The 13,473-nt window shown below is 41.0% G+C and overlaps 1 protein-coding gene across 1 annotated transcript in view; it reads left to right on the forward strand.

Moving 5' to 3' along the window:
* LOC110833768 (Cbl-associated protein) overlaps positions 1 to 13,473 on the forward strand; it is a 230,632-nt gene that overhangs the window by 200,398 nt on the left and 16,761 nt on the right. The gene's annotated exons all lie outside the window — the stretch shown is intronic.

Raw genomic sequence — 13,473 nt, forward strand, 5'->3', positions numbered from 1 at the left:
TGTAAATTATTTTACAAAGGCATTCCGACACTAATTTTCAATAATCAGCATTTCTACTGCAGGGTCTGATACCTCGTCAGCTTTAAGGTCAGAGTAGGGTCATTTAAAACTTTGCACAGAAAGTCGTTTCGTTATTAACAAAAAGAAGAAAGCTCTCACGTCGTAAAAGCTCTTTGTTTGTTTGTAATTGTGCTGTTTGAGTCTTCTGTGAATCTCAATGCTCGAAGGCAGTTCTGATTTTATAGCCTGTTAATTGTCTATTTTTATAAAACCTGAAGGTGCTTTATAGGTACAACATTTATAAAACCAGCAGAAAAGAAAAAGATGGAATGCTGCTTATAAAGGAAAAGTCAGATATTGCTGATTTTCTCTGTTATACTTTGGTCCAGCAATTAACCTTTTCCTTGAAGACACGACGTCCCCAGACCTTAATGTATTCAGTCAACAAACAATACTAAGAACGAAGTATGAATTACGTCCGAAGTTTTCCATTTGTTTAATCTTTCTTGTGTCTAAACGTTTTTCTTTAACTTTGTTTTTCAATAATTTTAGTTGAAGTTCTTCTACGGAAGTAGGGGGAGACCAAGAAACATTACACTGAGATGTCAGGATATCATCTGAGTTGTAGTGCCGTGTACTCTGGTATAAGTTTAGTTGCCTCCATCACCAGGGTGATTAGTATGTCACGCGTTGCAGTTTGTACCTCCGAAACGTCTGTAAACTTAAATTGATAAACTACTTAAGTTATAGTCCAATTACACGGTGAAGTCGACAACAGGAAACGTGCATACAAATTAACAGTCATACGAGGTGCGATCGGAAAGTTTCAAGACTGTGTCAATAGATGGCGAACCGGATTACTACGAGCTTCTGCCGCTAGGGGGTGCGGCCTACATTTATAGTGAATCAGTGTGCCAGCCGGCATCATCGAATTAGCATTTGTTTCTTAGTTACGGGCGTTTTGGCAGTGTATTACACCGACCCTCCTGCGATTTCGGAATGGCGTGTGCATCAAATTTTGCCAAAGACTCGCCAAAACGGCTACGGAAACCTATGAAATGCTAAAGCAAGCATTTGGGGAGTCCGCAATGGGTCGTGCACAAACGTTTGTGTGGCATTCACGTTTTAAGAATGGCCGAACCTCTGTCGATGATGACGAGCGTTCTGGACGACCATCTTCGAGCACAACGCCCGAAAATGTTACGAAGATTCGGCAGGCCATTCACGAAGATCGACGTCGTACCATCAACGACTTGTGCGACATTGTTGGGATAGGCTATGGGACCTGTCAGCTGATTCTAAAGGAAGAACTCCACATGCGACGCATCATGACAAGGCGCCAGCGCACACCGCCCTCAAAGTTCGGCAGTTTTTGGCCTCAAACACCATGGCCGTCATCCCGCACCCTCCTTATTCGCCGTGTGACTTCTTCCTCTTCCCAAAGATGAAAATTCAGCTAAAGGGAAGGAGATTTGAGACGATAGAAGAGATTCAGGCAGAATCGCAGATGGTGCTTGACAGGCTGACAAAGAAAGATTTCCAGGGATGCTTCCAGGCTTGGCAGCGGCGCTGGGATCGTTGTGTTCACTCCCAGGGGAACTACTTCGAGGGTGATGGATGAATTTAATACCTGAGATAAGTGTACGGGTTTTTATAGGCGCAGTCTTGAAACTTTCCGATCGCACCTCGTATCTGTTAGCTTCGAACACTAAAAGGGAACCACCAATTAAGGTCGAAACATGTACTGTCTTCTCAATAAATATTGAAACTGTTACAGGAACAAACGAGGTTTCATTGTGTAGGATTTGAGGTTTTCACGGCGATGAAGTCTGAAGATGGCTGTCTGCTGGGTTGCGCCGTGTAGTCTGGTAGAAGTTTACCGACGTTTCAGAGGTCCTTGCTGTCCCCCGGTAGGCACTTAGCCTGCTTGAACATTAGGATCGTAGGTTCGAATCGAGCTTGTGCTAACGACAGTGCATGCAATGAGTGTCTTTTAAAGACACGACAGTTGAGGGCCAATTATGTCATGGAAATGTAGGTCCTAGTTAACTGTTGAAGTGTTCAGTGTGATTAAATCTTGATCCTGACTCAAGTACCGAGAAACTTGAAATCATTTGTGACGTCACATTCGTTGATAAGATAAACATTATCGATGCCACAACCGTTTATGATGGCAGATAACGAAATATGAATCGCCCTGATAAGGTGTCTCGCCACGTGAACGCATGAGAGAGATGAGGCAACTCAGAGACAAGTTCTTATCACAAATTCCGGGCTTGTGACAGTTTTCAGTCAGCGATGATTAGCTGAAGTTGATTTGGGTTTCTCGTTACGCGATCTTCTATCTTTTATCAGTCTTTCTTTCTCATCTCGAATTGCTAGTCTGGAACCGAGCTGGGAATCTTGGTTGAAGAAGTCTGACTTATATTCTTGAAGTATGCGGTTCGAATCTCGGCCAGGCCTCCAGACGAATTCCTGAACAGAAAGCGTATTTTGGAACGTACAATGGTCCCAGTTACAATTGCAGAATTACAGCTCTGATCCCAGGGCAATTTATGAGGGAATTTTTGTGGACAGAGGTTTGCTTCACTTCAGTGAGTTGTTCTCCGAGTGATTTCCTTCCTTCTGTCGCCGCCCTGAGTCGTGCTATTTGGCCTTACTCCGATAAAAGGAAAGCTGACTCCATGAATAAGAGACCTTCTTGATAAGCTAACAGAACGCTCGGCTAGAAAACTGCCCGCCTTCTAAAACACGAAAATTCATCTCGTGTTCACAACAGTCGCCTTATGAATCCAGACTACAACCCAATCCTATTATCCTATTAGATTTTTAATTAGCAAAAGCCCTCCATCTGCTCTTTTGTCTTCCAGATGTTTTATTTCCCTCAGGCTGTCCAATAAATATTTTGTACGCATTTCTTATCTCCCCATTTCTCGTCACATTTGATCATCCTAATAATATCTGGTAAGCCACGGTGGTCTAGCAATTAGAACGCTGGCCTTGTAATCCTGGGGTCTCGGGTTCGATTCCCGGCGGTGCCCGAATTTATAACTTGTGTTGGGCAAGGCCGTGGTCTAGGCAACACGGAGTTTTCCTCCGGGGGCTTCCCCGGTTTCTCCGTGGCATCCCAACAATTACTCCATTCACACACAGAAGAAGGCAATGGCAAACCACTTCTGGATCATCTGCCAAGAACGTATATGAACAGGTCCCAGTCCGAGAAAAGGATGGAAGGATCCTGTTCATATGGACCTGTCGTCAGACAGAACACTAAAAACAAATAGCTGACGTTAAGCACAAATTATGACGTTTCTCAGTACGCAGTTTACTTCAAGCTTCTGTCATTTTATTCCTCTTAGGTTCAAATATTATTTCAAGCATCACTTGTTTAATTTTAACCGTCTAATCACAATAAAATATTTTATTAAATATTAAAATATTATTACTACAATTAACATTTAATATTTAAAATATTTAAAATATATTAAAATGATGCTCTTTCTATCGAAATGTTCGATTTACAATTAGAGCATCATCTTTTTCACGACATGTTTCGGTTTTCAATGAACCATCTTCAGGTGTATAATCGATATAAATTCATTCAAATGCAATCCTTCGTCAGATGTCCATTAAATATCAGTTATCCTCTTCTAGATCAATTTTACTTTGTTATCACATTTTAATATTTTAATATTTAATAAAATATTTTATTGTGATTAAACGGTTAAAATTAAACAATTATAATCATCACAATATGACGCAACATTATCATCTCATTCAAGCATCACGTTAAAGTAGTTGGTCATGCCAATGTTATGTTGGACAGTGTCCAACTTGATATAAATGAAGTTTCTGTAATTAGCTCTTCTCCCTTCTTTAAGTGATTGGTTGTCGTATTGACAGATTTCTTATTAATTTTTTGTCATCCGTTCAGATCGGGATCTTTTGAGTAGAAGTCTGTACGTCAGTCCTGTATGTCAAGTATAGCCCAACTATACAAACAGGCGCTGCCGAAGGCAATGAACCTTTGGAGGCTCGATTAAATTGGTCCCATGGGGGCTGTAAGCCTGCGTTATCCAGCAATTTTAGGGTTCCGAATGAAAGTTCCATTTTACGAGCTTCGTATTTCTGTTAGTATGACAATTAACATTCGATTTTCTTTAATGTTGGTACAAACATTGGACACCTGATTTCTCTCGGTACTTCTGGTTCACGTTCTGGTTTTTCGAGGATTTTCAGACCTTCCGATATAAATAATAATGCACGTACAGGGCGGAGCGTTCTTGTTAACCGTGTTAGCCGGCTAACACTTTGAAAAACGAATAATATCTCGTGCCTGCCTTTCTTTTGTGGTACCCCATACATTGGAACAGAGCAGAATCAATCAGATAAAAATGCATCGTTAAGTATTTTCAAAGAGGCTATTGCGGCATGTTTGAAGGTACCTGGAGGTACTGAGGAATTTCATGATATTCTCAGTCCAGGATAGCCGTTGACTTGGCGAGGTCGGAACCGGGTGCACCTGGAGCGTTGTCGTTACACCATTAAGCTAGACGACATCTTTTTGAAAATATAAATGTTATTATAATGGTTCTCATTCGTATTTTATTAGACGATTCTTACATATATATGGTTATAACATGAAGATGCACAATAATGGAGGCAGTATGACCTCTGAAACGTTGGTAAACATCGACCAGACTACACAGCGCAACAACCCAGAAGACAGAAATCTTCATACTCATCGCCCTGATGACGGAGGCAGTATGACCTCTGAAACGTTGGTAAACATCGACCAGACTACTCAGCGCAACAACCCAGAAGACAGAAATCTTCATACTCATCGCCCTGATGACGGAGGCAATATGACCTCTGAAACGTTGGTTAACATCGACCAGACTACACAGCGCAACAACCCAGAAGACAGAAATCTTCATACTCATCGCCCTGATGATGGAGGCAGTATGACCTCTGAAACGTTGGTTCACATCGACCAGACTACACAGCGCAACAACCCAGAAGACGGAAATCTTCATACTCATCGCCCTGATGATGGAGGCAGTATGACCTCTGAAACGTTGGTTAACATCGACCAGACTACACAGCGCAACAACCCAGAAGACAGAAATCTTCATACTCATCGCCCAGATGATGGAGGCTATGACCTCTGAACCGTTGGTAAACATCGACCAGACTACACAGCGCAACAACCCAGAAGACAGAAATCTTCATACTCATCGCCCTGATGACGGAGGCAGTATGACCTCTGAAACGTTGGTTAACATCGACCAGACTACACAACGCAACAACCCAGAAGACGGAAATCTTCATACTCATCGCCCTGATGACGGAGGCAGTATGGCCTCTGAAACGTTGGTTAACATCGACCAGACTACACAACGCAACAACCCAGAAGACGGAAATCTTCATACTCATCGCCCTGATGACGGAGGCAGTATGGCCTCTGAAACGTTGGTTAACATCGACCAGACTACACAACGCAACAACCCAGAAGACAGAAATCTTCATACTCATCGCCCTGATGACGGAGGCAGTATGACCTCTGAAACGTTGGTTAACATCGACCAGACTACACAACGCAACAACCCAGAAGACGGAAATCTTCATACTCATCGCCCTGATGACGGAGGCAGTATGACCTCTGAAACGTTGGTTAACATCGATCAGACTACACAACGCAACAACCCAGAAGACGGAAATCTTCATACTCATCGCCCTGATGACGGAGGCAGTATGACCTCTGAAACGTTGGTAAACATCGACCAGACTACACAATGCAACAACCCAGAAGACAGAAATCTTTTTACCCACCGCTGTGAAAATCTCACATCATGTATCATCATTATTATCATCATACCTAAGCTCATCATCTTCACCGAGACTCGAGTCCTGGTCACTTTTCATGTTTTTAATTACTTTCCTCCTCAAAACCAACAATTTTGTTATTTACGCCTTTTGTCGTGCCTAGTTTCCGAGCTCTAGAAATCTTTTTCACTGGGAGTCGAACCCAGGACAGTTTTCCGGGTTTGGGGCGTTGTTTCTGTAATCTCCTCGTCGAAACAGACAACTTCAGTCTTGACGAAGTTCCTCTGCCGTGCTTAGTTTCCAAGATACAGGAACCAACTTTACCGGGTTTCGAATCCAAGACACTTTTTAGGGATGTTCACCTCTTTGAAATATCTTCCGGGTTTCTGGAAACAAGTGTCTCAAATTTGATTTAGATTGGCAAATTCATCGTCGAGAAAAATACGCCGACAATTTCAATAAATTCGAGAAATGTTTGTATTTTCTTATCAGTATTTCATGTCTGCCAGCTTATCATAGGCCTGGTGTTCCGACACGTAAGCCCGTCTGTGTGTACCGTGAAATTATAATCCTTGAACCCATTAACGTTCATCGTTATCGTATCATCTTCGCCAGTTAGCTTTAAAGATATTCGTCAGGATTATACACCCCGCGGTAGATTCATTTAAGAAAATATTAGAATAAAAATTTACTTTTAAAATCTTTAAAGATTATATTTGTCATAAAAATTGTTAAAATCAAGTATTCTTGATAATGCAAGTTCTTATGATGAAAATCCAACACATAAATTATTTTTAAGCTACATTCGATTCTTTTCGCTTTGAATGCCAGGAACATAAGCTCTTTGCAAAACGAACTTTGGACGAGATTTCGTCTCTTGTATCTGCTTTCAAGGCCTGGCACTTAGCTTTGCTGATTAACATAGCGAAACGTAGTTTAACGGGAAACTGAAAACGTTTTAACTGACATTAGTAATTACACTGTATTATATAGTGGTATTTTTGGAATAAGTATTGTTTCTATTTAGCAAATTATGTTCAAAATATGTCTTCTGCCATGTTGTCCCTTACACACACGAGGCCTAAAGTTCATAGTTCTTTGCTGTAATGGTCTATGACTGTGATGGACTGTTACAATAAAGTTCTTGGACATTATCCATCGTCCTGATTTTAATTAAAACGTGATTTGAGAGTTATTATAATCCATATTCCAGTTAATCTGTCCATCTCTTCGTGCAGAACTGCTCTGGCGTGCAGAACGAGTTCTTGCTTTCTGTCTTCCATATGCAGCCTCCCTCTGACTAGTAAGATACGCCCTCCTTTTGGACTTTAAGTCCTTGTTTTCAATTCAGAGTCCAACAGACGTTAATCTTTACTTTTTCCATGTCTTTACGAAGTGTTATCAAGACTGACGTGACGTATCATATGTCTGACCTGTACGCCCTTGTATAATAATAATAATAATTTTAATAATATTAATAATAATCCGTGGCGTAACAGTCCTCTGAGAGCCAAAGCCGACTATCTGGCTGCTGGCCTCACGTTCACGATCATCCAACCAGATATAGGATGACGTGTGGTCAGCACGACGAACCCCCAGCCATTGCTAGTTTTCCTGACCGGAGTACGTTACTCATTGTAGCTCCCCAATTTCCTCACGATGCTGCCGGTCCCATGCACTGGTCGAAAGCTCATGAGAAAATTTCTTCTTCCCCGAGACTCGAACCAGCGAGCATTCCGTATCGCCGGTCCGAAGCATGATGCCTCAGACCGCGTGGCCCACACTCAAATCTATCAAAGAAAGCATCTTAAGTGACTAGATACCCATAATTCCTCGAGGAATATTCATAATCGTTATAAAAGACCACCGTTAGACCGGACATTGAAGTACCACAGCATTTGAAGCGCCTTTAAACCTGCTTAAATTCAAGGCCAACTTGAACATTTTTCATTTAATCTACGACTGTATGAAATTCCGGTTACCTACTGCCTAGACGTGACGTCACACCACGGATAAAGTACTGAACGGTGAAGAAGCGAGAATGGTAATAGGAGACATCGTGATAAAAGTTGTTTGGAATGCAATCCCGAGAACGTTATATAACTCTACCCGATCCTTTAAGTTTGTTATATACGATGAGAAGTGGAGGGGGTACAATGTTTTTCATTACGTCATTCGGTAACCAAGGTTACGCGAAATATCCTATACGACGTAGTGGGAAGCCAAAGTCTGGTTGGAACAGTTGGCGTCTGGTTTTTTGCGCCTGTTTTGACGTGGTAGTGAATAGGAGGACCGCTTCCGCGAAGTGAGAACCGCACTCCATCTTGTGTGCAAACACTGGACGGTAAACATGGAAATCTGCTCTCCGTACATATCATGATTCTTCTCTGGTCTCCTGCTTCTTCGACAGTGAAGTGCGTATCAAGGAAAACAAATCTAACATGAGCGTAGCAACACAAAGTGTTTTTATCTTAGCGGTTTATTTTAAAGACGATGCTTACGAAAATGAACTTCAGTTTTTCAGTCAGTGTACTGCCTAAAGGTACAATTTGGCTGCACGCGACAGAGACAAGCGACCGAGGCAGGCGACAGAGACGGGAGACGGACACATCGCAGCTTGTCGCCACACACTTTTGAGGTGACGACCGAGACATGCGGCAAAGTGTTTGTTTTCTTTGTTTTGTTGAGACGTACGTGCACATATTCTGTGAAAAATGAGTACAAAAATGCTTCTAAAAAGGTTACTCGAAGAATAAGAAGAAGATAATGTGTTGCTGTGTTATTTGTTGCGAAAGAAACAAAGAAAACCTAAGAGTTCAATATTCAAAACCAGACGTGAAGAAGGATCTTTCTGTCTGTTAATAAACAATCATTTATCATTAGAAGAAGATAATTTCAGGAGTTATTTCAGATTGAATCATAAGCCGTTTGGTTACGTACTGAGTTTAACAGAAAAAACATACAAACTCGACCTCAGGATCCAACAGTGGTCGGTTTTCCGCTACTAATTCTACCAATTGCTCATCTTGGTCACCAGTAAATTTAATTTCCGCCATTACTTTACTCAACAACACACGTGCTGCCTGAGCCCGTCGCGAGACACTACTGGTCCGAGAGCGGTCTCCTGTGCTTTGTCTCTGTCTCGCGCTCGTAATTGTACTTCATACGATTGTACAGAGAGCAGACAGGAAGCGACCAGTCTCGGTCTCGTAACTCTGTCGCCTGCCTCGGTCGCTTGTCTCTGTCGCGTGCAGCCAAATGGTACCTTTAGCCAGTGTTTCGCAACATTTCTTCTCCTTTCCCTTACTGCGCGGAGTTCGCAAAAAATCCACGACGGGGAACTTGAAGGAAGAAATTTCGTTTTAAAATGAATATTACCGGGGAACTGGACCCCCAACCAAAATCCTTTGCACAAAGGACATGTTACCTGACGGGATAACCTCTCATCAGTAGCAACAGACCCCAGTTTGAATAGACGAGGCTCCCGTTTTAGTTTTAAGGCTCTGTTTACCATTGCCAGCCAGCAATGCGTTTCGTACGTAGGAATGGTGTTATTTAGCAAGGGACGATGTTCTGCGCTTGCGCAGGATTCCGCCCTCGGTTCGCTTTTTGGTTGGTTGGAACTGGACCGCGAATATTAAGGTATGACTACGTGAGGTTTATCGTGATCCCTAAGTCGATGCAATAGAGTTCTACTGTTGTGACGTTGCTAAATTATTAATATTTTTTATTAGAAAAAAATTGATAGGCAGTGTCGGACACTGCCGCAGTTATTTTCGTGAAAACGTCAATCGTGTATAGTATATTGAAATTAAACAAACTTTACGTTGCCTATATTCGCGGCAGTACTGCGCGTTGGTTTTGGGTCCGGGCCCGGCGTTTTCGGTGTCATTCTCTTTGGAATTTTGTGCTCTACGCATTCGTGCCCGAATTTTGTAATTTTGGTTTTACTTTGCCCTCATATAACGCGACATTTTAAGAAAATCGGGAAATTTTCAAACTTTTTCAAATTCACAGCCTAGTATCTTTTTGAGTTTTTGAGATACACACTGGATGGCCAGGATGAGTTGTAACATATACGCTCCTCTTCAAAACAACACTTGGTTCACTCGGATCGGATAATTAGTCTCTGAGTTATGGACACGTGTCGAATCCGGAAAGTCGAAAATCGTGGGTTCATTTTGCGCGTGCGCAGTTCGCGACGTCCGACCACCACGAATGTCGGAGCGGTACTGGCACAAACTTTCATCCTTCCTCTTTAAAACGAGACTAAGATGGCTGCGCTATGTTTATTTGTAGCCGAGTTATTGAAGTTTTAAATTACTTCGACAGAAACTGTCGCTCATTTGGGCGCGATTGCCTCCCCACACCCGGCATCGATTTTAAAGACGTTTTCACGTCAAAAATACGGAATTGTGTTTGAATCGCTGATAAGTAGATATAACTCGGAGATGGAGAATATGGTGTCTTATTAATTTAAATAAATTAATGTGGTGATATCTTGAGGTTGTAAACTTTGTTGGCGAAAGAAACCATCATGGAAAAGCTAAGGCAAATGTTTGAGAATAATCGTTTTAGTCATAATATTATATGTTATGGTTTCACGACATTATGAACGTCGTTGGCTACCCAGACATGATAAGATTGTGACACCGTGTATGCAGTGACAAATTTTGGAAGTAGACGTCATTTATAATTAAACTGCCCGCTTCTGTGCTTGCCGTACGAAAACCCGTAGTTGATTTTGAAAGGTAGCACGTATTTGAGATTCTAAACGAATCTCCGACCTCGCCTCGGCACGTATTTATATGTTATTCAATGTAAACTAAGGTCTTTGTGTTGGCCGTTCGTGTATTCAAATCCTTCATCCATATATCGATTCAACCCCTGTTAAATTATTATTAGAGAACAGTATATATTATTCTTCCAACTTTATTCAGTGGCATTTAAGTGATATAGTCTTGTCTGTGCTTGAACTGAAGCAGTTGAGAGGACATTTCAAATTAGCTGAATACATCTAGTTCAAAAACGGTTTGTTATACGTATATAATCGTTTCCTATGCCAACGCTGTATAGTATTCAAAACTCCAGACCTGTTCCTTAAGAAAGTTTACCGTGGTTTTAAATTCCGTCCTCCCCTTCTGGAAGCTGTCGGTTTCCGAATTCCTGCTCGGAATCTGACAGACTTTTCTAAGTTCAGTTACAGACCTTCAATTAAAAACTGTCCTCCTGCTAAATGCGCATCAGCTGCTGATGTTGTCTGCAGGGATTTCGATATATTTGAAATAAAAATTGTTTCCCTTAATCACATTCCACAATAACTGTGTCACTATCCAGATATTAAATATTAATTACATTGAACATATATATTCCCTTTTCACAACTCTTATACACGACATTGACTACGTGTTATCATCTTTATTTTATAAATTCTCTGGTTTCGTACCTTGTATGTTTCGAATATTTTCTTTTCCTTTTAATCTGCTTTACTTAATTTAATTGAACTGTTGTTACGAAGATGTATTCAGTAGCAATTTGCCTTTATGTATAAATGTCCTCTACATTCATAATATCTTTGTTGTTACCTTTATTTATTTATTATTGTGTTCTTCTCTTGGCCCTATGGCTGTTGATACAGCACACTGATAATAAACAATTGAATTGGGTTGAATAGGCTATAACCTGTGTATTTACAATGTGAAAGAAGATGTACGTAAATCACATCCGAAGGAAGTTAACAAAAAGAATGTATCTCGGAATACGAGGTGCAAATCTGAGGAGAGCGGTGGATGATAGAAATAAATGAAGAAGTTTGGGCTGGTATGGTCTGAAGATGGCTGTCTTTTGTACGATTAACCATTTCTGAAAAAAAAAAAAACTTGCAAGTTCGATCGCAGCTTTATGTCAACAGACAGACAAACTGAATCCCCCGTATTAACCTTCACTCTTAAGCCCCTAGTACTATAAATAGTTTACGAGATAAGATGGCCGATGAGCTGTAGCGGAGTCTGTATTTTATACCCTTTATGCATAGAATTGATTAAATTTTAGTATTTAAATTCATACACAGTACTGTATATATTATTTCGTTTCATGGGACTATTTTTTTGAAAAATCAGCTGGTGAGCAAATTTTATCAGCTTCTTTTTCTCTTATTTACATAAATGTTGATTCTTTATCATCCAACAGTTTTCAAAACAAATTTGATCAGGAGAAATCCTTTTCTGTCGTTTCAGACGTCTCAGGAGTGAACGAGGTAATTATACCGAATGGTAACCCCGGGTTAAAATCTTGATCCGTAGACTGACTTCCTTGCTGAAGACTTTCGTGGTATTCCTCAGTCTCTCCAGTCAATTGTCAGTATTGTACCTTGACTTAGGCCACGACCGATTCCTTCCTTATCCTTTAAAATTCGTTGTTTATTAATCACCCTATTATTTGACGGTGTGTAGTCATGTCTACTGACAGTGTCATTGACCGCCTACAGCCTAAGATCGTCTGATAATATTTTAAGAACTCGGTCCGTACCGCATAGAAAACACCACACTTCACCATTACAAAGATCATTTTATTAACGCTGTTAAACTGTTTACGCTTAGATTCATAAGAAACACATAGATAAGAAATAGACGTATTGAGTGTTAAAGCAGGTAGGACGGAAGGAATTTAAGATAAACCACAAATGTGTTACCTACATTTAAAACCGTAAAGGTAATTGATATAACATGCAGTTTGAATTTCAACATGTTATGAAGGTCTACTTTCTCAAGTAACTAACGAGGTTCGGAAACGCTATCATCCGTGGAGTACGGCATTAGGTTTCCGTTGTATCTACAAATGCAGAACAGCAAACTTGTCTGTTCTTTGTGTTTAAACCAATTCGTTTGGAACGTTCCTTGTGGCCGCTAGGTGTCTCAGGCTACTCAGTCATTGGATAGCGAGTTCGGAAATGAATGATTTGTGGGCTTGTTATTTTTTTTAGGTTATGACTCTTAAGATGCCTGATCCTCCATACAAAGTCTTACCGCCAGTCTTCATAAATATTTTAAATTCTGCTAATTATAAACAAGGTCGAGCGATAGAGCCAAGAAAACGTATTTTTGTTTGAATGCGGTATCCTTAGTGGCCCTGTATTCCCGCAGAGTACCAGAACGTCAGAAATACGCGACTTAACGCAGGCCGGTGGCGCCTACAGATGCATTTTGACGACATGTTCTGTGATACTTCAGGTGAGTAATCTTTTTTGCGACTGTACTGAGGCCGCGGAAAAAATAAGTCACGTGGATCAACCCCCTCCAGCGTAGTCACGTGTGCCCCCCCCCTCCAGCTGTTTATCCATTCCATTGACATTAATTTTGGTAGTGTTCCTTTCCGCCACAAGCGCTGCTGGGCTGGTTGGCGTAGGCCGGAGGGAGCCGCGAGCGATGTCGTCCCTTCCGCAAGCTCAGTCGAATTGTTAAGTACTTCTAGATCGCTGTTGGGCAGTTATTATAGTTGGAAGTGTCTTGAGTCTTACATGATGGAACTCTTCAGTTTCGTTCTTTATGTATATCGGTTATTATGTCGGTGTAGATATAACCTAAATATTTCTTGACTGTATAAATATGTTTTATTAAAAACAGGTGAAATTTTTTGCACAGGTAAGTT

This window comes from Zootermopsis nevadensis, unplaced genomic scaffold (genome assembly GCF_977971745.1).
Source record: "Zootermopsis nevadensis isolate Lab colony 2312 unplaced genomic scaffold, Znev_1.0 Znev_ptg000030l, whole genome shotgun sequence".
NCBI classification, from domain to species: domain Eukaryota; kingdom Metazoa; phylum Arthropoda; class Insecta; order Blattodea; family Termopsidae; genus Zootermopsis; species Zootermopsis nevadensis.